Source organism: Ornithorhynchus anatinus, chromosome 4, assembly GCF_004115215.2.
Source record: "Ornithorhynchus anatinus isolate Pmale09 chromosome 4, mOrnAna1.pri.v4, whole genome shotgun sequence".
Lineage (NCBI taxonomy): Eukaryota > Metazoa > Chordata > Mammalia > Monotremata > Ornithorhynchidae > Ornithorhynchus > Ornithorhynchus anatinus.
In genome coordinates this window covers 114,977,919-115,002,400 of record NC_041731.1, presented here as the reverse complement: position 1 = coordinate 115,002,400, position 24,482 = coordinate 114,977,919, and the positions used below count along the sequence as shown (strand labels likewise).

Genomic DNA, 24,482 nt, shown 5'->3' with positions numbered 1-24,482 from the left:
AAATCCCAACCAACAGAGTTACCCATTTGCCTAAATCTAGAAAAAGGCCAATCACTCAAAACTTTCCCCTTGATTACTAATCAGACATTTGCTTGACGGCTTTGCTCTGGTGTTTCCAATCTCTATCAAATCAACGTAGACAGATCTATTTCCAGCTGTTAAGTGATGAACTCCTGGGAGTATTTTTTTGTTTGCCACAGATGTGGCCACTTGTCCAGCTACTTCACACTCTCCATTGTCCTCTTTGTCCCTTTCACATTAGTGTGTTTTGCTCTTGATGGAGCTTTGCTCCACCAGATTGTTCTTTTGCTCATCAGAATACAGTGCAATTTTGCTGAATACATTGAGTACTACTTATGTTTTAATGAGCATTAATGAGATTTGTGATTGTCCTGTGGAGCAAAACTCATATCTCATTAGGTGGATTCCCAAAATGCCTAAAGGTGAGCAGGCACAGTTTTAGATGTATAAGGTAATTTCATACTTAATTAGTTCCTCCCTTGCAGGGCCACAGATGCACAGCCAGGACTGTGGCTCAAAATGGCCAACTTGTATTTCACTGTGACAAGACAATACAATGGTAAAATTTGCACAGTGTCCCATAGACAGTAGTAGTGTTATTTTCTGTGACGTTAATCCACCAGAATGATTATTTGAATGGATTTACAACTAGTTGGGAACATTAGATGGGAGAGTTCAGAGTATCTGTGTATAACCATCATCATCATAAAAATAATAGTGGTATTTCTTAAGCACTTACTCCGTGGCAAGCATTGTAATAAGCACGGGAGTAGATACAAGATCCCCTCTCAGGGTTGCACCTGGAGAGTTTCCAGTATTCTACCAGTCTTGGCTATGGAAGGGAGAGTCAAGCAGAAGCCTAATCATTCCATTCCTAGCTTGGCCAGTGGTTAGCAAGTGGAAGGCAATCTGTTACAAGTCAAAACTCACCCATGCTGGGCAGCAGTGGCATGGGAGAGAGTCAAGGGCAGAGAATCGAGTTTACTGCGTGGAAGAAGGCAATGGTAAGCCACTTCCCTATTTTTACCAAGAAAACTCTGTGGATACACTTCCAGATTGATTGCAGATGGAGAGCGGGGCATTTTAGGAGAGATGTGTCCGTGGTGTCACTATGGGTCGGAGATGACTCGACTGCATAAGACAAAACAAGATACGAGATAATCAGTTTGGACATAGACCCCATCCCAAAAGAGGCTCACAGTTAGGTTTTTCCTTCAAATATAAACATGTGTTTACTCTTTTAATAGAGGAGGTATTTGGTTCCTTTGTAACTTTTGGGTGGCTTGTAAACCTGCTCAAATCTCTATTTGGTAATTTTAAGTCACTTACAAAACAGAGTGACTACTACTCCTATCACCTAATGATCGAGAGTGAGAAAAATTATATTGAAATGCATTCAGTTTATCCAGTCCTTTTTGATGGAGGAACTAACATCCAATTTTCCTATCAGTGCTTTTTTAAAGGATTTGAAAATTGTTAATCTTGAAAATGAAATACAACTAAGCAAATACTGATAAATCTATTATAATTTACAAATATATGTGAATATGAATGTTTAGTTGCTCAAAGATTAACATTTCAGATTGATTTATTGTAAGAGTTCCCAACTGTCACCTATAAATATATATTTTATCACCTGTCACTGTCAAAGATGACACTTGGGTCAATATTACTTCTTGTGCGGCAAAGAAAATAATAGCTTGGCCCAGAATCCTTTTCAAATGCATCCTCGGTCCATTGAAAATAACTGATAATAAGCTGTTCTGAAAGGGGCAGGCAACCCATATAATGACTGGATGTGTCCTGAATCACTCAAGTATGGAGGAGATTCAGGCTTCTTACCTCTCTTGGGATCCTTACAACCACTCCTATTCCATGTTGCCTAAATTCTGGCCCTCACTCCCCTCCTTCTCCACCAAACTCAGGAATTCCTAATTCTATCACACTCTCAATTCTCCATTCCCATTAGCTTGCATATTTTTCCTTGTCTAGAACACCTTCTCCCCTCAAATTTGTCATGCAGCTTTCCCTACATTCACAGTCACTTAAAACACCCTTTCTGGCAGGTTGCTTTCTTTGCCAATATGTAGGTGGGCTTATTTATTGCACTTATTCATTTGTTCTTTTTTGGCTTACTTTTGATGCTTTCAGGGTATCTGTGTTTACCCTCTAATTCTCAGTGTATTTATACTATCTGTGTTTATCTGCCTCCCCAAAGAGATTGTAAGCGCCTCAAAGGCAGGGACAGTGTTTTCTTAATTTATTCTATGGTTCCAAGCACCCAGTTCAGTGCTCTATGTACAGGGAGATGCTGAATTAATATTAAGTATAATGATAATGACAGACTAGGTATATTGTGGCTCAAGACTATACACATGCCCTTTTCGAATAGTGTCATCTTTGACTCGGCTCTCTCATTCACCCCACACATCCAATCCATTACCCAAACCTGCTGGTCTCACCTTTATAATATCTCCAAGATCCTCCCTTTCCTCTCCACCCAAACAGCTATCTTACTGCTACAGGCTCTTGTAATATCCCGGCTAGATTACTGTGTCAGCCTTCTCTCTGATCTCCTTTCCTCTTGTCTCTCCCCACTCCAGTCTATTCTTCACTCCGCTCCCCGTCTCATCTTCCTGCAGAAATGCTCTGGGCATGTCACTCCCCTTTTTAAAAACCTCCAGTGGTTCCCTATCAACCTCTGAACAAAACAAAAACTTCTCACTCTAGGCTTCAAAGCTCTCCATCACCTTGCCCCTTCCTACCTCTCCTCCCTTCTCTCTTTCCACTGCCCACCCCACACAGTCCACTTCTCTGCTGCCCACTTCCTCCCCGTCCCCAGTTCTCGCCTATCCTGCCATTGACCCCTGGGCCATGTCCTCCCGCGGTCCTGGAATGCCCTCCCTCCTCACCTCTGCCAAACTAATTATCTTCCCCTCTTCAAAACCCTACTTAAAGCTCCCCTCCTCCGAGAGGCCTTCCCAGACTGAGCTCCCCTTTTCCCTCTGCTCCCTCTACCCCACCCCTTCACCTCTCTGCAGCTAAACCCTCTTCTCCCCCCTTTCCCTCTGCTCCGCCCCCTCTCCCGTCCCATCCCCTCAGCACTGTACTCATCCACTCAACTGTATATATCTTCATTACCCTATTTATTTTGTTAATGAGATGTACATCACCTTGATTCTATTTATTTGCTATTGTTTCAATGAGATGTTCTTCCCCTTGATTCTATTTATTGCCATTATTCTTGCTGTCTGTCTCCCCCAATTAGACTGTAAACCCATCAAAGGGCAAGGACTGTCTCTATCTGTTTCTGATTTGTACATTCCAAACGCTTAATACAGTGCTCTGCACATAGTAATCGCTCAATAATATTATTGAATGAATGCATGAATATTCTAATTGCAGCTCTACCACTTGCATGATCTGTGTCCTTGGATAAATCAATTAGTGTCGCTGCATCTCAGTTTTGTCACCTTTAAACTAGGGCTAAGGTGCCTGCTTTCCATCTTTTTTTAGACCTACTTGGAAGAAGGACTCTTTGTGGTCATATTATTTTGCAAGTGCCCCAAAACCTAGCATAGTGCTTTCCACATAAATGCAGAATAAGGGATTGAAGGAACTGAAGCAGTTGTGGTCCAGTGGATAGAACATGGTCCTGGGAGTCAAAGGGACATGGGTTCTAGTCCCAGATCCCCCACTTGTCTGCTTTGTGATCTTGGACAGGTCACTTCACTTCTCTGTGCTCATCTGTAACATGGGGATTAAGACTGTAAGCCCAATGTGGGATAGTAACTATATCTAACCTGACTACCCCAGCTCTTAGAAAAGTGCCTGGCCCATAGCAAATACTTAACAAATACCATGCAAAACAAAACAAAAAACAACCTGCTACTTGGACAGTCCAGTTGGAAGAACGCTCTATTGTCAGTAGATGTTGCCAGCTAATCACTCAATCAATCAAATTGATTGAGCGCTTATAGTATGCAGAGCACTGTACTGAGCACTTAGGGGAGTACAGTCCAATAGAGTTGGTAGACACATTTGCTGCCCACAGCAAGCTTATAGCCCAGAGGGGAAGATAGACATTAATGTAAATAAATGAATTACAGATCCGTTTGTTAGTGCTTTGGGGCTGAGGGAGGGGTGAATAAAGGGTGAAAATTTAAGTGCAAAGGCAATGCAGAAGGGAGGGGGAGAAGAGAAAATGAGGGTTTAGTCGGGAAAGGCCTCTTGGAGGACATGAGCTTTTAATAAGGTTTTGAAGGTAGGGAGGCAGATTGTATGTTGGATAAGAGGGAGGGAGTTTCAAGCCAGAGGCAGATTGTAGGTTATGGGTCAAGGGTGACATAGATGACATAAATACTATAAATAAATAAATACTATTGAATGAGGTCAAGGCACACTTAGTAGGATGGCATTAGAGGAGTGAAGTATGTTGACTTTGCTGTAGTAGGAAATCAGGGAGACATGACGGGGGAAGGGGATAAGGTGATTGAGTGCTTTAAAGTTTACAGTCATCTAGGAGAGAGTTACAGAGAAGCCTCTCTCTCTGTAGACCTTCCTGGAGAGAAACAGAGCGAAGCGTAGTAGTGGTAATGAGATTCTTTAGGTCTCTACAATGGGCAAACACTGTAACAAGTGCTAAGAGAAACTGCAGATAGTGATTCTAGACACAGTCTCCTTATAACTAGAAGTGGGGTGGGAAAGAAGACAACAAAAACACTGGGAAAGAATATCAGAAAAATTATAGAAAGTTTTCAATAATTAAAGTTCTAGTATGTTACTGATCTTAATCAGACCAGGCAGGTCTACCTCCTCCAGAAGCCTTTTCTAGAGCTTATGTATTTATTCATACCCACCCTCAGAATTTGTGGGCATGTATATCAAAACTGCACCTGGAGGCTTTCCAGTACTTTAGCAGTCTCAGCTACAGGAGGGAAAATCAAGCAGATGCATTACCACTCCATTCTTAGCTTGGGCAATGGCTAGTGAGTGGAAGGCAACCTGCTACTTGTCAAAACACACCTTTGCTGGGCAGCAGGGGCATGGGAGAGAGTGAGACTCAAGTTTACTGAGAGGAAGAAGGCAATGGTAAACCACTTCTGTATTTTTACGAAAAGAACTTTATGGATATACTACTTGAACTGGATGGAAAGATCTTTCCTGGTTAGAAAGATTACAGGAATCTAGACCAGAGAGTTTTAGTAGCCATAACATTAGTAGTCAGAGCATTCATTGAGTGTTCACTGTGTGCAGTGCACTGTATTAAGCTTGGGAGGAACAAGATAAATCAACAACTCAGTCCCTGCCCAGGATGAGCATATACTTCAAAGAAGGAGACAGTTATAAATAAAACCAAAAACAAACAGTAACAACAAAAAAAACTCACCTGTTCTCCCTTAGCTCTAGAGAGTGAGCCTCATGTGGGGGACAGACTATTTCTAATCTGGGTAAATTCTCTTTGTCTCAGTGTTTAGCAAAATACATCAAAAATACATCAAAAAGTGACCACACAAAAAACACCTAAAGAGTAATCAATATAAATAATTTAATATATAGTTGATTATATGTGTTATCTTGTCTTCTCTTTTGCCGTCGAGTCATCTCCACCCCTTAGCGACTCCATGGATACATCTCTCCCAGAACGCTCCACCTCCATCTGCCAGTGTTTCACATGAGGCTCACTCTCTAGAGCTGAGGGAGAACAGGTAAGTTTTTTGTTGTTGTTGTTACTGTTTGATTTTGGTTTTATTTGTAACTGACTCCTTCTTTGAAGTATATGCTCATCATGGGCAGGGACTGAGTTGTTGCTTTATCTTATTCCTCCCAAGCTTAATACAGTGCATTGCACACAGTGAACATGCAATGAATGCTCTGACTACTAATGTTATGGCTACTAAAACTCTCTGGCCTAGATTCCTGTAATCTTTCCAGCCATATAGATGTAGGGAAGTTAAGCTTCTTTTCAGGTGTATCGAGTAGATGTAGTGGGAGAAAATGACCTGAGCAACAGGCATGCTCCTCACAACTCTCCATGATCCTCAGAATCCCAAAGACATAGAAACTCCACACCACTCACTCCTAGGGTTCTAGAAATTATAAACAATCTGGACACTCAGTAGGCTATTCTCATTTATTAAGGTAGGCTTGTCCTCCACAGATTTTATTTATACCACTGGAGAAAGCCAATACATTTAATACACAGGAGCTGCATACATTTACGGCTGGGTGAACCAATCATAATTTGGAATAAAATGTTACACATCAATTTTTAAGTACAATTATAGGTGTTTTATTTCTTTTCTTTTTTTCCTCATCTATGCCTTGAGTACAATGAGCTGGTAAGGTTACTACACTAATTATTTTTGTTCTTAAATAGTAAGATAATTACTGGAGCACTATTCTTTTCAAAATGAAAATTAGATCCACCCTCTGGCACATTTAAATTAGGAACCTTTCTTTTTTTGCAAAAATATTCTGCTTTCCTCTTCAAATGGAACCTCCTTTTTCTTTCATTTTTAGTGCCAAACATTATATAAAGGAGGTTTCCATTTTCACATATGGCAAATAATTTTTATACTAAAAAATACTTTGACTTGATGTGGACCAAACCATGGGGGTGTGTGTGTGTGTGTGTGTGTGTAGCACTTTTATTAGGGTTAGCTATGGTACCCATGATGGCTTGGAGCATATAACTTATATAAGCCACCTAATTCTCCTGGTATATCCATGTAAACATTCTCCAGGTTATGAAAATTAAGTTAGGAGTTTGTGCTTATAGAAGGTGTCCTTTTTGGAAGTGAATAAACAGCCCAATATAAGGGAGGATGCACTCTGACTTCTATCTGCATGTCTGTTTTCATTAAACATGGTGTATTTTTGTTTGTATCTTGAAGGAAATTCAGAGGTAAAGATGTAGTTTTGACATTATTCTGAACTGTAGTGCCTTCCAATGGTTTCTTCCTTTTGGAAGTGGGCTATGTCTGAAACGTGGATTTGTGCTGAAGATAATATTTTTACAAAAAGCTTGGATCTGTACCCACATCAATATAATATAGAAAAGAGGAAGTGAGATAGTGTAGAGAATTTGCTCAAAGAATTTGGAGAGGAATTTTAGGAGGAAGAAGGGGTGATAATTGGAGGGTGCCGAGGGTACAAGGAAAGGCTTTTTTTTTTTAAGATAGGAGATATATAAGAATGCTCGAAGGCAGGGGAGAAGGAGCTTCTGGAAAGTGAACACTTGAAGATGATGATTAGTGAGGGAGAAAAGGAGTCGACAAATGTTTTAATAAGGTGAGAAGGATGAGGCCCGAGACACCGGTGAATGGGAGTAAGTTTGAAGAAGAGGTGAAATGTCTGCAAGATGGGACAATATGAGGGTGAGGCTGGAGAATTGGAAGGGGAAATTTAGAGAGATCATGTTTAATGGTTTCAATTTTTTTGATAAAATAGATTGGAAAGTCATTTGGGGCAACTGATGGAGAGGCAGGAGAACAAAGTTTAAGGATGGAGTTAAAAGTATGAAACAGCAATTGTAGGAAATGGTAATGAAGTCAATAAACTGGAAGAAAAATCATTGCCAGGCAGATGGGGGCAGGAGGAAATTAAGCTGGATGATGGAGACTTAATGTCTGAATTCCTACTAACTTCACTCTACCACTCAAGCACAAGAATGGGGGAAGTGTACTGTAGAGGTGATCTAAGACAGCAGCTTGGTAGTTCAAGAATGATGTGGTTTTACCTCACCTGGTTTGGGGTGAGGGGAGTCCGAACCCACTTAACTGGTGCGTTTGCTGCTAAAAAGAGATTAGTAACAGGTTTCCATGCATGACTCTAGATTGTAATCTCATTATGGGCAGGAAATGTGAATGTGTCTGTTGTATTGTACTCTTCCAAGGCTTAGTGCAGTGCTCTGCATACAATCAGAACTCAATAAATACTATTGAATGAATGAAGGAGGGGTAGGTTAGTGAGGGAGTAGAGTTCAATGGAAGGAATGGAATTGAGGCTGTGGATTTGTGGGTTGGAAAAGTAGATTGCATTTGTAGATCAAAAGGGGGATAATTGAGACAATCAGTAGCAGTCCTGAGATCAGATATTTCTGCAGTGGAACAGGACAGATTTATGGAGAAGAGGTGCATAGGAATAAGGTGAGAAGGTTGTGGTCAGAGAGAGGAATTTCATAGTTGGTAGGTGTGGAAATTGTACTGTGAATTGAGCTGATGGAATTAAGTATGTTTCAAAACTGGGGAGCGGGTGATGTGGAGCAGAGCAGGGGGTCAGAGGAATTGAGTGGATAGTGAAGTCCTCAAGGATCAGTGTAGAGATAGAGGTGAGAAGGAATGTGAGAAAGGGATCTGAATGGTCCTGAAAGTAGGAGGTGGAGTCTAGGACATGGTAGATGACTGCATCCAGTAATTTGAGTGGGAGGAAGAACTTTATAACCATTTATATATAACCATATATAACCAGCCACCCATAGCCCTTTTGTACATATAGATTTATAAATTCTGTTATTTAAACAATAATAATAAATATGGTAATTGTTAAGCACTTGCTGGGGTAGATACAAGGTAATCAAGGTAGACATGGGATTCCCATGTGCTTAGTACAGTGCTTTGCACATAGTAGGTACTCAATAAACACTATGGATTGAGTGACTCATGGTCTTTTCCATATATTCATCTGGAGTCTTTACTCCTATTGGTATGCTATTTTATGTTTGTCTCCCTAGTTAGATTGTAAGTCTATAAGGGCAGTGATCAAATATTTCATTTTTATTGTGGCCTCCCAAGGGTTTACAAACATGCCAGCATATTGTACTTAGTATTGCCTGTTGTTTTTAAATGTACCTAGTTGTCATTCCAATTCCATTGCTGTTATTCAAAAATTACTTCTGATTAATTGGCATGTGCCCAGGAAGGCTGCAGGCAGGGTGAGGTGAGAACCTAGAGTGGTCAGCGTTTCTGGCTAACAGCAGCCCAGAGGGCTGGGTTCTGAATCTATTCAAAGCTAACTCTCACTGATACAGACGCACTGAACAAAATACCTTCTGGCCCAGCTCGAGCTGATGTTACAGTGCTCTGTTGCTTCACTGCAAGTGAAATCAGCCCTATTAAATCCCTTGACGAATAACTTGCCACTAAAAACTAACTTGGAGGCAGTTAATTACAAGATATTTTCCAACCTGCCTTAAGTTGGAAGGGGAAAGAAGCAGTTTAACAGAGCTAGATACTCCCACATTTTACTAACCTAAACAAATTCCTTCCAAAAGGGAATTATTCATTGATTCAATTGTACTTATTGAGCACTTACTGTGTGCAGAGCACTTGGCTAAGCACTTGGGGTAGTACAATACAATAATAAACAGACACATTCCCCACCCACAGTGAGTTTACTGACTAGAGGGCATCACCTCTGAGAGATTGGGGCCAATTATTGGGTAATCTTGGCTATGCTGAGGAGACACCTAAGCACTCCTGATGGATGAGCTTCAATCATTCTATTCCTGCAATTCTACTGTCATGTCGCCTACTGAAGAACTGACATCCGATCACAATGATCTTTTCTCAAGTTGATGCTTTGATTCAATCCATATCGGTTTGTGTGCATTTGAGGTGAAAGATAATAAATGTAAACAACCTCCATCCCCCAATCACCAGTTCTCTTCCTTATCCTTTTTTCTTAAAGTATTTTTTCACCACCTATATCCATTTCCCCCATCCTCACCCAGACTCCATTCACATCATCTTCTGGCTTCTTTTCTATAACGATTTTTGAAAAATCACATGCTATTGGATTTAGCCTGGTAAAGAATAAAAATCAAGCATCCAGCATTCTCTGGACTGTAGTGATAAGAACTGTGATATTTGTTAAATACTTACTCTGCGGTAAACATGTGGGTAGATACAGTCCTTATCCCACCGAGGACTCCCAATCTAATATGGAGGGAGAAACTGGTATTTAATCCCCATTTTTGAGATGAGAAAAATGAGGCACATTGCAACTTGTCCAAGGTTGAATTCCAGGCACGTCTTAGATTTAGGATTAGAACCCAACCTTACTGTCTACCATTCATTCATTCAATAGTATTTATTGAGCGCTTACTATGTGCAGAGCACTGTACTAAGTGCTTGAAATGAACAAGTTGGCAACAGATAGAGACAGTCCCTGCCGTTTGATGGGCTTACAGTCTACCAGTCCCATGCCATCTTCACTAGTGCATCAGGGTCTTTATTTCAGGGTTTCAGGTGAGGAAGACTTCAAAGATGAGATCACAATGTGGAGAATTTTCCCCTTCCTGTTTTAAAGAAGCAGGAATATGAGCAACACATAGTATGTGGACAATAAAATATCACTGAATGATTGAATTGATACACACATTGCAGTAGGCCTCATTTTGCCCTTGAGAGTGTGGTTAAGCCATTTAGAAAGATGAATCAGAGGTTTATTACTTTTGAATTCACCTTTTACATGAAAGAAGAGCATTCAAGTCATCATCTAGGCCTCCCCTGACAAATGACACCAGGCCCAAGAGTCTGACTTGTTTGGAATTGACTACTATTTCCCTCTGAGCCACCCCAATAATAATAATGATAACTGTGTTATTTGTTTAGTGTTTACTATGTAGACTACACTTCTAAGCTCTGGGAGTTCAGGTGGGATGAAGTCCTTCTGCCACATGGGGTTCATTCATTCAATAATATTTACTGAGCGCTTACTATGGGCAGAGCACTGTTCTAAGCACTTGGAATGTACAATTCGGCAACAGATAGAGACAATCCCTGGCCATTGACAGGCTCACAGTCTAAACAGGGGAGACAGATAGCAAAGCAAAGCAGAACAAAACAAAAACAAGACATCATCATCAAGATAAATAGAATCAAGGGTTTACTGTGTAAGTAGGAGGGAGCAAAGATATTTTCTTAAGATCTGTTTTACAGATGAGGAAACTTAGCACATTTAAGCAAAGTGAGTTGCCGAATGACACATGACCAGCAAGTGGAAGAATTGGGATTCAAACCTTAGTCTCATGATTCCCAAACCCCTACTCCTTCCATTAGTCTACACTGTTCTCTTGGCTTCCCATGACCATTTTTACTTGGTCAGCCACATTTCTGAAATACTGCTCTAGAGCAAGGGAGTGGCCAGTCATGGTTTAAGTGTCCAAACAAAATGAAGTCTGAATTGGCAGAGTACATGCACACATCAGGGAACAAGTTATGAGTGCCTAAGATGTATTTAATTCTCTCCTTCTACAACCCAACTAGCACACTTTGCTCCTCTGGTGTTAACCTTCTCATTGTGTTTCGAACTTGCCTGTGTAGCCGCCAACTCCTGGTCCACGTCCTACCTCTGGCCTGGAATGCCCTCCCTCCTCAAATCCTCCAGACAATTACTCTCCCTCCCTTCAAAACCTTACTGAAGGCACATTTCCTCTGAGAGGCCTTCCCAGACTAATCGCAACTTTTACTTATCTCCCATTCCCTTCTGAATCACCCTGACTTGCTTCTTTGCTCTTCCCCCCCTCCTCCACCCCACAACACCTATGTATATATCTGTAATTTTATATATTTATATCGATGTCTGTTTACTTTTACTGAAGTTTGTCTCCCACAGCTAGACTGTGAGCTCACTGTGGGCAAGGATTGTCTCTCTTGCTGTATTGTACTTTCCCAAGAGCTTAGTACAGTGCTCTGCACACAGTAAGCACTCAATAAATACGATTGAATGAATGAATGAATGAATGAATTATGGGTATGCCTAGGTTGTCCTACCTGATCACCCTCGACTTAGTTGAAGAGGTTGATTGACTACCCTTCCATGAGCTGTGTCCTCTTACTGGTTCCTGCAGAGAGGATCTGATTCATTGAAGCATCTTGCCACTCACAACATTTTTCTCTCCCATTGTTGCTTGTCATTACAGCTGGTGGAAAAAGATTTCAGATGAGTGATTTCTATTTCCCTATTCATCCCTGCAAACCTCACTCACCCCAATGAGCTTAAAACAGGAGTACCTTTTTAGCACTTGATATTCACTCCACCCTCAGCACCAAAGCACTGGGTATATATCAAAAACTAATTTATTTATATTAATGTCTGTCTCACCCTCTAGACTGTGAGCTTCATGGGGACAGGGAACAAGTGTACCAACTTTGTTGTGTTGTACTCTCCCAAGCACTTAGTTCAGTGCTCGGCACGCAGCAAGTGCTCAGAAAATACCATTAATCGATTGCCTGATAGGAGGCGGTCTTGGAGGGAAGGAGGAAGCTAGGGGCTGTTGGCAGAGGCTGGGCAGACTCCAACTTCACAGCTCCACGAAGCCCTCTCTCCATCCCTCCATCCCAACAGCTGAGCAGCACAGCTGAATCCTGTCACTAGCTGCAGAGCAGGGAGGGATGGTGTCCTGAGGTGTTTGAACTGAGGAGAGCAGGCCCCCTGGCCCTACACATGATGTTGTAGCCTCTGGACTTTTGCAGGGAGAGGTGTGGAAGAGGCATTTAAAAGCATTATATTCACAGTGAAATTAGCTCTGAAAATATGTATGAATTGTATGATTGGCTCCTTACATATCAACTCATTATGTATGGCTCTACTGAACAAAAAGGTTTCTGACCCCTACTTTAAGGCCTCATCCATACTCTGGGTTAGATCCCCTCTCCTCCCTTGGTCTAGCCCTCACCACCAATAACTACCTAGTAATAATAATAATATTTGTTAAGTGATTACTATGTGCCAAACACTGTTCTAAGCACTGGAATAGATATAAGGTAATCAGGTTGTCCCACATGGGGCTCACAGTTTAATCCCCATTTTACAGGTGAGGTAACTGAGGCAAAGAGAAGTGAAGTGGATTGCGCAAGGTCACACAGCAGACAAGTGGCAGAGCTGAGATAAGAACCCATGTCCTCTGACTCCCAAGCCCATGCTCTTTCCACTAAGCCATGCTGCTTCTAACTGGCTCTTAGGTAATCAGCAGTCTTAGTGGTGGCTCAGGGGGAAGATAACTTTTATATTGCACATTACACATCATACACACACCCACAGATGAATGTGCATAGGTATGAGAGTTGGTAATGTGTCATTCTTGAGATCAAAGAGAGGAAAGAGCTTAATCCTAGGAGAAGAGTGGTGGACCTACCTATAAGGTCCTTGTGAAAATGGAGAAGAAACTAGGATGAGGAAAATGGAGGAAGCAAGAAGAAAAAGAAAACTGTACTGTAAGGTTTTCATTTTTTCAATATTTGAGGGGAATAGTAAGAAAATTGGGTTCAAAAAATATCCAGCTGGGACCCATTAATCAGATTTGCGATGAATCTGGTCAGTCTTCTTGAGCTGGAGATGTCTGCCACACATCATTCCCCGAAAGCTCAGGTGCACCTCACTCATTCAGAGCTGCTGGACTGGACTAAGTGATCTACTGAAGTCTCATATCCCAGTGATTGTTAGAAAACATTTAAGCTGCTTCTTCCAACTCCCCACAGGATCCAGCAATTTCAACAAAGCTGAGAACTCAAAAGACCTCTCTCTGCCCAGAATTCACCAAGTTCGACAACATATTTGCTATCTCCAGGAGGTCTGGTTTATGGCAGATCCTGAGTAGGTTTGATAAACCTGAGAAATTGACTATGGTGGCATACTCATCCACATAGTGAAGCAAGGTTACATAACAGGCCTAGTTTTATTTTTCACATCTGTGCTTTGGGTATACACTAAGGACCCTGGAAAGCAGTGGGTACCATATGCTCTGGACCTCTGGGAAATTCTTTCAGCTCATCAGGCTTCAATTTCCTCCAAAGTCCTTGAGACAGTCATTTGGGATCCGCTACGTGCTAATAACTGTTTCTGCTCATGCCCCCAATAGAAGAGATATGAATTGCTTTGCAGAGTCAGCATTGACCGTTGTCCTGAAGGAAATGAAGGTACCTGCCTGAACCAGGAAAACCCTATTATTTTGTCAAATTCCCAGCATCTTCAATAAGACATGGAGCTGAAAGGGTATGGTCAAGCCCTGAGAATATTGAAATACAATCTTTCACACACATACACACACACACACACAAAATAAATCCAGGAACCTTACTAACAGAGGTTGGAGCTGACTTCATAGCAATTTTTTTAATTGTTCTTGTTAAGGCTTAGTATGTGCCAAACACTGTAATAAGTTCTGAGATGGGTAAACTATAATCAGGTTGTACACAGTCCCTGTCCCACATAGGGCTTACAATTGAAGTAGGAGGCACTGAGGCTATTGATGCCTTTCTACATCTTTTGTTGTCTGTCTCTCCCCTTCTAGGCTGTGAGCTCATTGTTGGGTAGGGATTGTCTCTATCTGTTGCCAAATTGTACTTTCCAAGTGCTTAGTAGAGTGCTCTACATGCAGTAGGTTCTCAATAAATACAATTGAATGAATGAACAAATTTCAATTTTATGGATGCTATAACTGAAGCACAGAGAAGTTAAGTGACTTGCTCAAGGTCACAGAGCATGCAAAGTTACAAAGCCAGTATTAGAACCCAGCTCCTCTGACTCCCAGGCCTGTTCTCTTTCCTCTAGGTCAGGCTGCTTCTCTTCAAACATGTTAGGAAGATGAAGACCTATAGAGCAGCAGAAATGTCCAACCTAATATGTGCCCATTTGGATCTGCCATTTATGTACTCTTTAACTTGCTGATAAATTTCATCCAAGTTATCCAAGTGCTATATATACTTAACATAAAAATTTACACCAGCCCATTGGTAACTCAGGTATAAAACAAAGCCACTTCCCAAGTGGTGAAATTTTGCTTTCTGCAACTCAACTCTGGGGACAACATGTTGGTGAAGAATGGATGACAGCAGTACATTCAGATGTCCAAAGGAGAGTGTTGGTAAATGGGGACAAAATAAACACTACAAAATTATGGTAAGTGATGATATCAGATAATGATTATAATGGTACTTGTAAAGTGCTTACTATATGCCTAGCACTGTACTAAGCAGTGGGTTCAATACAAGGGGCTCACATGGGGCTCTAAGTAGGAGGGAGCACAGGGATTGAATCCCCATTTTCCAGTTGAGGTAATGGAGGAAACCTGTCCAAGGTCACACAGCATATAAATTGTGGAGCCAGGATTAGAACCCAGGTCCTCTGACTCCCAGGCCCATCCTCTTTCCTCAAGATTATAATGCTTCCCCTAATCTTGAATAACTGATAGTTAATCTTGAGTAACTGGAAAGCAAGAATACAGACCAGATGAGCAGTCATCAGGGATTAAGTGGCATTTTTTGTGGAATAAGTACAGCAAAGTTGTAATGCAGGTGATGGCACAGATCAATCAATCATTCAACTCATCAGTGGTATTTTTGGAGGACTGCTTATGAGGATCTTACAGTCTATAGAAGGACCCAGGCATTAAAATACATTAGGGATAAGGGAAATGATGGAGTATAAATATATTTACATAAGAACTACAGGGCTGGGGTGAGTGTCAAATAGCTTAAGCATTATGCAGCCAAGTTCATGGTTGGCATAGAGGGGAGGGTAGATAGGGAAAATGGAGGGCTTAATCTGGAAAGGTTTGTAGACTGTAAGATTTTTGGTCAGCAGAGATCGTGTCAATTTTAATGTATTGTATTTTTTCCAAGTGCTCAGTAAGTGTTTTCCCTACAGTAAGTGCTCAATAAGTACCGTTGATTGATTGATTTTCTCTTCATTGTGGGAGTTAGTTTCTTGGTAGTACCTCCTATTGTTAAGACTAAAAGTCTGTGGAATAGAGGGCACTGGGACTGACCAGCTTCCACTGGGCCAGGTGAAATTCAAGACAGTAGCTGCACCTTGTGCAGCTCCGGCAACAGTAAAGTCAAAAACTTGCAATTAACTCCCTGTACAATGAGGATGACCAGCAAAGATAGTGACTGAAAAGTCCATTGCTATTCCAGGGATTCTTGTTATCCACAGTCATGGAAAACTGTGTTCACCCAGAAACTGTACAGCATGGTAGCCAAAATGGTAACAGAAAATAGAGCATGGATATGTGAAACCGTGGTTATGACTTGGAGTTGGCAAAAAGCCCTATGATCAATCTATGACATTTATTGAGTGCTTACCAAGTGCTAGTCACTATACTGACTACTTGAGGGCAGAAAAGAATTAAGTTTCTTGCTCTCCTGGAGCTTATAATTTGAAGGGAGGACATAGCATTATTTACAAATAGTGAAAGCAGGTCGAAGTACTAGAATGAAAAAGAAAACAGTGCTGACATTGGAATGAAAAAAATGAAAGCTAAAAATAAGCTAAATAAATTATGGAATGTTCTGAGATATATATATATATATATATATATATATATATATATATATATATAGATAATATATAATACATGGAACTATACTTATATAAATGCTCAGGGTAACAATGCAAAACACAAATTCTAAAAGTAGTGTTAGGGTACAGTTACTGGAATAGAGCACAGACCTGGCCCAGCTCTGTCTCTAGTCTGCTGTGTGACCTTGGGCAAGTCACTTATCTGTGCCTCAGTTATGTCATCTGTAAAATGGGGATTAAGACTGCGAGCTCCAATTGGGAGAGAGGCTATGTGAACCCCAATTAGCTTGAATCTACCTCAGGGCTTAGTACAGTGCCTGACACATAGTAAGTGCTTAACAAATAAATTAAAATAAAATCAGGAATGACTTCTTCAAGAAGGTGGAATTTCTAGGAAGTTTTAAAGATGGAGAAAGCTGGTCTTTTTGGATTTTGGGGAGTGAGTTCCAGACTTGGAGAATAGGAGAACTGCCAAAAGGGCAGTGAAGAGTGAGGTAGAGTTAGACAGTGAGCTGTGGAGAAGAAAAAAATGTAATCTTGAAAGCTTTAAAGACAGCAGGTGAAGAGACCTACAATATCTAGACAGTCTGGACTCTCGGGATGTACTATATCCAGGGAGATCTAATGTGTTCTACTGGAATTTGATAGGAAACTGGAAGTGTTTGGTTGGTAATTTCATTTTATCATTGCTTTCCTTTACTGGCTTTAATTATTGATTGTGTTAAAGATGAGATCGATATACTCTGGGGATAGATGATATAGGGGTTAGAAGTTTTAAAGCAAACATACATAAGAACCAAACGAAGTCATCTGATCAAAAATGCCACTGATTTCTAAATGAACTCAGAATGTTTCATTTACCTCAGACGATTCAGTGCTGCACTGTTTGAGTGCTTTGGACACACTTGAGAAATTCTCTTCAACCAGAGTAAGGTTGAACACCAGCTTCCTGGAGTTTGAAATAAGGCTGTGTGCATTAAGCATTTTGCCATTTAATGTGGGTACTTCTTTACCCTCCTCCACAGACCTCAAAAGGACATTATTTAATGGTTTACACTTCCCTCTGGAGTCAAGGGACACTGTGGGTAATGGACCCATGCCAGAGGGGGGACCTGGAGTGTCCTTAAAGCATTTTTAGGAAAAGCTAAAAACAAATATTTTGAAAAAAAACCAACAGTTCAGCTGTTCTTTTCTGCTAGGATACAGCAAAGCAGTTCAAACACAGCTCCTTGTGACTTTCTGAGCTTTTAAAAGGCAGTAGTTAGGTTTTCCAATGTTCTCCTTTGTGTTTCAGCAGTAATGATGCAGGCAATTAAAAATGCTCTGAACACGGCAATCTGTGGGATACATTTCTAGATTCTGCAATCAGCAAAGCTAACCAATAAGTGTTTTGTATTATTCAGGTTGACCCCCATAAAAACTGTGTTTTTTGCAGGAAAGAAGAATAAGGAATTAAAAAGCAACAAAAGAACACTGTAGCGAACAGAAGGTAAGACTCATTCATTCATTCAATAGTATTTATTGAGCGTTTACTATGTGCAGAGCACTGTATTAAGCGCTTGGAATGTACAAATCAGCAACAGATAGAGACAGTCCCTGCCCACTGATGGGTTTACAGTCTAATCAGGGGAGACAGACAAAAACAGTAGCAATAAATAGAATCAAGGGGATAAACATCTCATTGAAACAATAGCAACAAATAGAATCAAGGTGATGTACATCTCATTAACATGTACATCTCATTAACAAGACTCATAACCTTACAGCACTTGGATGGTGGATTGAGTCACCCAACAGGCTTTTTGGACTAGGTTCTCATTAATATGCTTACTGTAATGCTTTGACTGGGAGGGAGAGTCTTTTATGTGGTCCTGATCAGGCCTTACTCTGCTGAACTGTAAGGAAAACCAAGGGCTATTTCCTAATGCAGTAGATGGTGATTTTGTCTAAACAGCCCAAACTATTGCACGGGGATGGCATTTTGATAGAATGTGAGATTGGGTTCCCAGCCCATACAACATGTAAATCCTCTCTCAAGATCTCACCTGGAGAGTTTCCAGTACTCTACCGGTCTCAGCTACGGGAGGAGAGTCAAGCATAGACATACCCATTCCATTCCTAGCTTGGGCAGTGGCTTGCGAGTGGAAGACAATCTGCTACAGGTCAAAACTCACTGTGGTTGGCACTACCATACTTCCCGTCTCGCAGGCCCGCAACCTTGGTGTCATCCTTCACTCTGCTCTCTCACTCACCCCACACATCCAATCTGTCACCAAAACCTGCTGGTCTCACCTTCACAACATCGCCAAGATTTGCCCTTTCCTCTCCATCCAAACTGCTACCTTGTTGGTACAATCTCTTAAAATATCCCAACTGTAATATTGCATCAGCCTCCTCCCTGATCTCCCATCCTCCTGTCTCTCCCCACTTCAGTCTATACTTCACTCCGCTACCTGGATTATCTTTCTACAGAAACGCCCCGGGCATGTCACTCCCCTCCTCAAAAATCTCCAGTGGCTGCCTATCAATATTTGCATGAAGTAAAAACTCCTCACTATTGGCTTCAAAGCTCTCCATCACCTTGCCCCCTCTTACCTCACCTCCCTTCTCTCCTTCTACAGTCCACCTGGTACACTCCACTCCATTGCCACTAACCTCCTCATTGTGCCTTGTTCTCACCTGTCCCGCCGTCGACCCCTGGCCCATGCCCTACCTCTGGCCTGGAACTCCTTCCCTCCTCAAATCTGCCAAACTAGCTATTTTCCCATCTTCAAAGTCCTACTGAGAACTCACCTCCTCCAGGAGGCCTTCCCGGACTGAGCCTCCCTTTCCCTCTGCTCCTCCTCCCCTCCCCATTCCCCCTACTCCCTCTCTTTGCTCTACCCCCTTCCCCTCCCCACAGTACTTATATATATTGTGTACATGTGTATATTTGTACATATTTATTACTCTATTTTGTTAATGATGTGTACATATCTATGATTCTGTTATCTATTTTGGTGGTATTGATTCCTGTCTACGTGTTTTGTTTTGTTGTCTGTTTCCCCCTTCTAGACTGTGAGCCCATTATTGGGCAGGAATTGTCTCTATCTGCTGCTGAATTGTACTTTCCAAATGCACAGTAAGTGCTCAATAAATATGATTGAATGAATGAATGAACAGCGGCATGGGAGAGAGTTAAGAGCAGAGACTCAAGTTTATTGCTTGGAAGAAGGCAGTGGTAAACCATTTCCATATTTTAACCAAGAAACCTCTCTGGATACACTTCCAGAACGATTACAGATGGAGGTGGGGCGTTCTGGGATACATGGAGTCACTATGGGTCACAGATGGCTTTACTGTATAAGACAAGACAATACAACATGTAAATGCCATATGATGCTTTTGCACCAATTGCCATCTGAAATATATACTGCCTAAGAATCTGCATCATCATAGCAGTGACCGGAAGAGATACTGTTGCTGCTTAATGGGACTTTCACCCACTCTATGAGACTGTGAGCCCATCACTGGCCAGGGATGGTCACTATCTATTGCCGAATTGTACATTCCAAGCACTTCGTGCAGTGCTCTGCACATAGTAAGCGCTCAATAAATACTATTGAATGAATGAACCTGCAAAATGGTGGTCAAAGGGATGCAAGCTTAGGAATCACTCTGGCTCACTTTCGGATGTGTAATTACCTTATGCCTAACCTGAAATTCTCCCTGAAATTTTAGTTGGAGAGGTAACGTTCCTGATCCCTTTGTAAGGGTTGCTGTGCTCTGAAGCAGATACCAAGTGGCTGTCATATCCCTCACAATAGGTAACTGGATGTCAGTCTTTGGGTAAGTGATGCCTGTAGATACAACTTGCAAAGCATTTTAAGTTTCATCTGCATGAAAGGCAGTCTATAAAGCAGGATTCGAGATCAGCAGAGGTTGAATGAACGTGGTGTTTACTTCATTAAATGCAGACAAGAGCAGATAAACTGTGTACTTTGGATTTTGTTCAAATGTAAATAGGATGACTTCAGGTCTCAGTTTAGCCAAGAAAATCCTGGTTGTTACCACCTATTGTGTAACTCATTCCATTACTGGGTCACATCAATACTGACTTGTCATTTTCAGATTCAGATTCACTCACACTCTCTCAGGCTGGAGATTGTTGTGGGCTGCACTCCTTCTCTTGTTTTTTTTTCTGAATCACGAGTCCAGTAGGAAAAGCAACAGTCAAAAAAGTAGTAATCTTCTGATTTCCAGGATCTCCAGAAACATTAGTGGGGAAGGAACGTGTCCATTTACTCAGGTGTACCATAGTCTCCCAAGCACTTTATACAGCGTTCTGCACATAGTAAGTGCTCAATAAATACCACTGATTGATTAATCCAGTCCAGCATTTTGTCTCTGACTGGCAACAGAATGTTGGAGGAAGAGTGTGATAATTGCCCTCCTTGAATGTACACTAAAAAGACACACTAGCTAACCTCCCTACCCTTTCTTCTAATAATATATTATGAAGGGCCTATCCATGAATTAATCCAAATCCCTTTTAAACTTATTAATATTTTCAGCCTTTACATACATATAGTTATCCTTCAGATTCAAAGAATAATAATAATGATGGTATTTGTTAAGCGCTTATTATGTGCCAGGTATTGTACTAACTGCTGGGGTGGATACAAGCAAATCCGCCCTTTCTTCTCCTTCTATACTGCTAATATGTTAATTAATTCATTCATTCAATAGTATTTATTGAGCGCTTACTATGTGCAGAGCACTGTACTAAGCGCTTGGAATGTACAAATGGGCAACAGATAGAGACAGTCCCTGCCTATTGATAGGCTTACAGTCTAATCGGGGAAGACAGACAGACAAAAACAATAGCAATAAATAGAATCAAAGGGATGAACATCTCATTAAAATTATAGCAATAAATAGAATCAAGGTGATGCACATCTCATTAACAAAATAAATAGGGTAATGAAAGTATATACAATTGAGTGGACGAGCACAGTGCTGAGGGGAGGGGAGGGAAAGTGAGACAGGGAGCAGCAGAGGGAAAGGGGGGAAAAGAGGGCTTAGCTGAGGGGAGGTGGAGGGGGGGTAGAGGGTCAGCAGAGGGAGCAGAGGGAAAAGGGGAAGCTCAGTCTGGGAAGGTCTCTTGGAGGAGGTGAGCTCTAAGTCGGGTTTTGAAGAGGGGAAGATAATTAGTTTGGCGGAGGTGAGGAGGGAGAGCGTTCCGGGACCGTGGGAGGATGTGGCCCAGGGGTCGACGGAAGGATAGGCGAGAATGGGGGATGGTGAGGAGGTGGGTGGCAGAGGAGTGGAGCGTGTGAGGTGGGTAGTAGAAAGAGAGAAGGGAGAAGAGGTAGGAGGGGGCAAGGTGATGGAGAGCCTTGAAGCCTTGAGTGAGAAGTTTTATAGGCAGCCACTGGAGGTTTTTAAGAAGGAGGGTGACATGCCCAAAGTGTTTCTGCAGGGAGATGAGCCGGGCAGCGGAATAAAGAATAGACGGGAGTGGGGAGAGACAGGAGGAAGGGAGATCAGAGAGAAGGCTGACACAATAACCCAGCCGGCATATTATGAGAGCCTGTACCAGTAAGATAGCCCTTTGGGTGGAGAGGAAAGGGCAGATATTATAAAGGTGAGACTGGCAGGTTTTGGTAACGGATTGGATGTGTGGGGTGAATGAGAGAGCCGAGTCAAAGATGACACAGAGGTTGTGGACTTGAGAGAGGGGAAGGATGGTCATGCCATCCACTGTGATAGGGAAGTCAGGAAGACGACAGGGCTTGGGAGGGAAGATAAGGAGCTCAGTTTTGGCCATGGTGAGTTTTAGGTGGCGGGCAGACATCCAGGTAGAGACATCTTGGAGGCAAGAGAAGATACGAGCCTGAAGGGAGGGGGAGAGGACAGGGGCAGAGATGTAGATAATAATAATGTTGGTATTTGTTAAGCGCTTACTATGTGCCGAGCACTGTTCTAAGCACTGGGGTAGACACAGGGGAATCAGGTTGCCCCACGTGGGGCTCACAGTCTTAATCCCCATTTTACAGATGAGGTGACTGAGGCACCGAAAAGTTAAGTGACTTGCCCAAAGTCACACAGCTGGCAAGTGGCCGAGCTGGGATTCGAACCCATGACTTCTAGACTCCAAAGCCCAGACTCTTTCCACTGAGCCACGCTGCATCTGCATAGAGATGATAGTTGAAGCCGTCAGAGCGAATGAATGCAATCACCAATCCTATCCCGTCTGGATTACTGTATCAGCCTCCTTGCTGACCTCCCAGCCTCCTGTCTCTTCCCACTCCAGTCCATATTTCACTCAACTAACCAGTACAGGTCACCCTGCTCCTCACACAACTTCAGTGGTTGCCCATCAACTTCTGTATCAAACAAAACTCTTCTCTATTGACTTTAAAACACTCCATCATCTTGCTCCCTCCTACCGTACCTCGCCTCTCTCCTTCTACAACCCAGCCCTAACACTTCTATCCTCTAGTTCTAACCTACTCACTGTGCCTCGATCTGACCTATCTCGCGGCCAACCCCTAACCCACATTCTGCCTCTGACCTGGAACGCTCTCCCTCCTCAAATCGGACAGGCAATTACTCTCCCCTCATTCAAAGCCTTATTGAAGGCACATCTCCTCTAAGAGGCCTTTCCAGACTAAGTCCCACTTTTCTTCACGCCCACTCCCTTCTGCATCACCTTGACTTATTCCTTTTCCTCTTCCCCCCAACCTTCCAGCCCCAAATCACTTATGTACATATCTGTAATTTTATTTATTTGTATTGATGTCTGTCTCCTCCACACAAGACTGTGAGCTCATTGTGGCCAGGGAATGTCACCATTCATTATTGTACTGTACTTTCCTGATCATTTAATACAATGCTCTGAATAAAGGAAGCACTCAATAAATGCAAATGAATGAATGAAAAGTTGGACACAGTCCCTGACCCATGTGAGGTTTACAGTCTCAATCCCCATTTTACATGAGATAATTAATGCACAGAGAAGTTGAGTGACTTGCCCAAGGTCATACAGCAGACAAGCGGCAGATCTGGGGTTAGTACCCAAGGCCTTCTGGTTCCCAGGCCCGTGCTCTTCCCATTAGGCCGTGCTGCTTCTCAGAAGACACCACTGACAGTAAAGTTTACTTTTGAGTGTGCAGGTAGCTCAAATGACAATGCAGGTTCCACAGTCCAGGCCACTTGGGGCACACACAAAAGTTTTTTCCTTGTTGTGTTGTACTCAAAGTTTATAGTGCCTACTGCTGTTTTCTCATTTGACTCCTTGTCTTTCTTTCCATATGAAGCTTTTACTAAAAAAGATATATTCTCTTCTTCCACCAAAACTTCCCATTTTCAACTGGGATTCAGCATTATCTGAGGGCTTGTTTTCCTGGTTCCTTAAAATACTCCCTCTGCTCTCCTTGCTATCCATTTTCCAATTTCAGCTCATGGAAATGCTGTATGGGAATTCAGCAGGCCTTTGGGTATTCTGCTACTGTTCATTCACTGCACATGCCCCACCAGTATAAAAGTGAGCATAGAACTTTCATATGCTTACTAAAGACTGAGGAAATTATTTTTGTTGTTTTGTGGTTGTTGCTGCTGCTGTTGCTTTAACCTCCCACCTTCAAGGTTCAATGTTGGGAGACTTGGTGAATAATGAGTTTTCCCAGTCCCCACTTTTCATAATTTTGTAAACTTCAAATCAGGTTCCTTTCAAGCACACTTTAAAATCAATCAGTCAAGTTTATCAACTAATTATTTTGTACAGCACGCTTTACTAAGTGCTTGGGAAAGTACAATACAATAGAGTTGGTAGAAGTGTTGCCTGCCCACAGGACACTTACTTATAGGGGGATACAGATATCAAAATAAATGATTATATACATCATGATATTGGTAGCTCAGACCAAATATCCTGGAATTGGAACTTTGAAGGCTAAACAGGTTAGTCTAATGTTCAATCATACTAAATAGCAGTGTTTTAAACATTTATTGAGAATCCACTTTGTTTATTGTATTTGGCAATTTGGAAGGACATACGGACTGATGAAGTGGCACATTCTTTGTCCACAAGGAACTTAAACTCTAATTAGAGCAAAATTGGGAATCAATGTTAACTGTTCTTCCTCACTTACTTCTTGGATTGCCACACCCAG

The 24,482-nt window shown here is 41.9% G+C and overlaps 1 non-coding gene across 1 annotated transcript; it reads left to right on the top strand.

The window, feature by feature from the left end:
• Window positions 1–803: 803 nt before the first annotated feature.
• LOC114811833 lies at window positions 804–941 on the top strand. The gene has a single exon (XR_003759529.1). It is a non-coding gene; the product is annotated as a small nucleolar RNA SNORA7 (small nucleolar RNA).
• The last annotated feature ends 23,541 nt before the right edge of the window (window positions 942–24,482 follow it).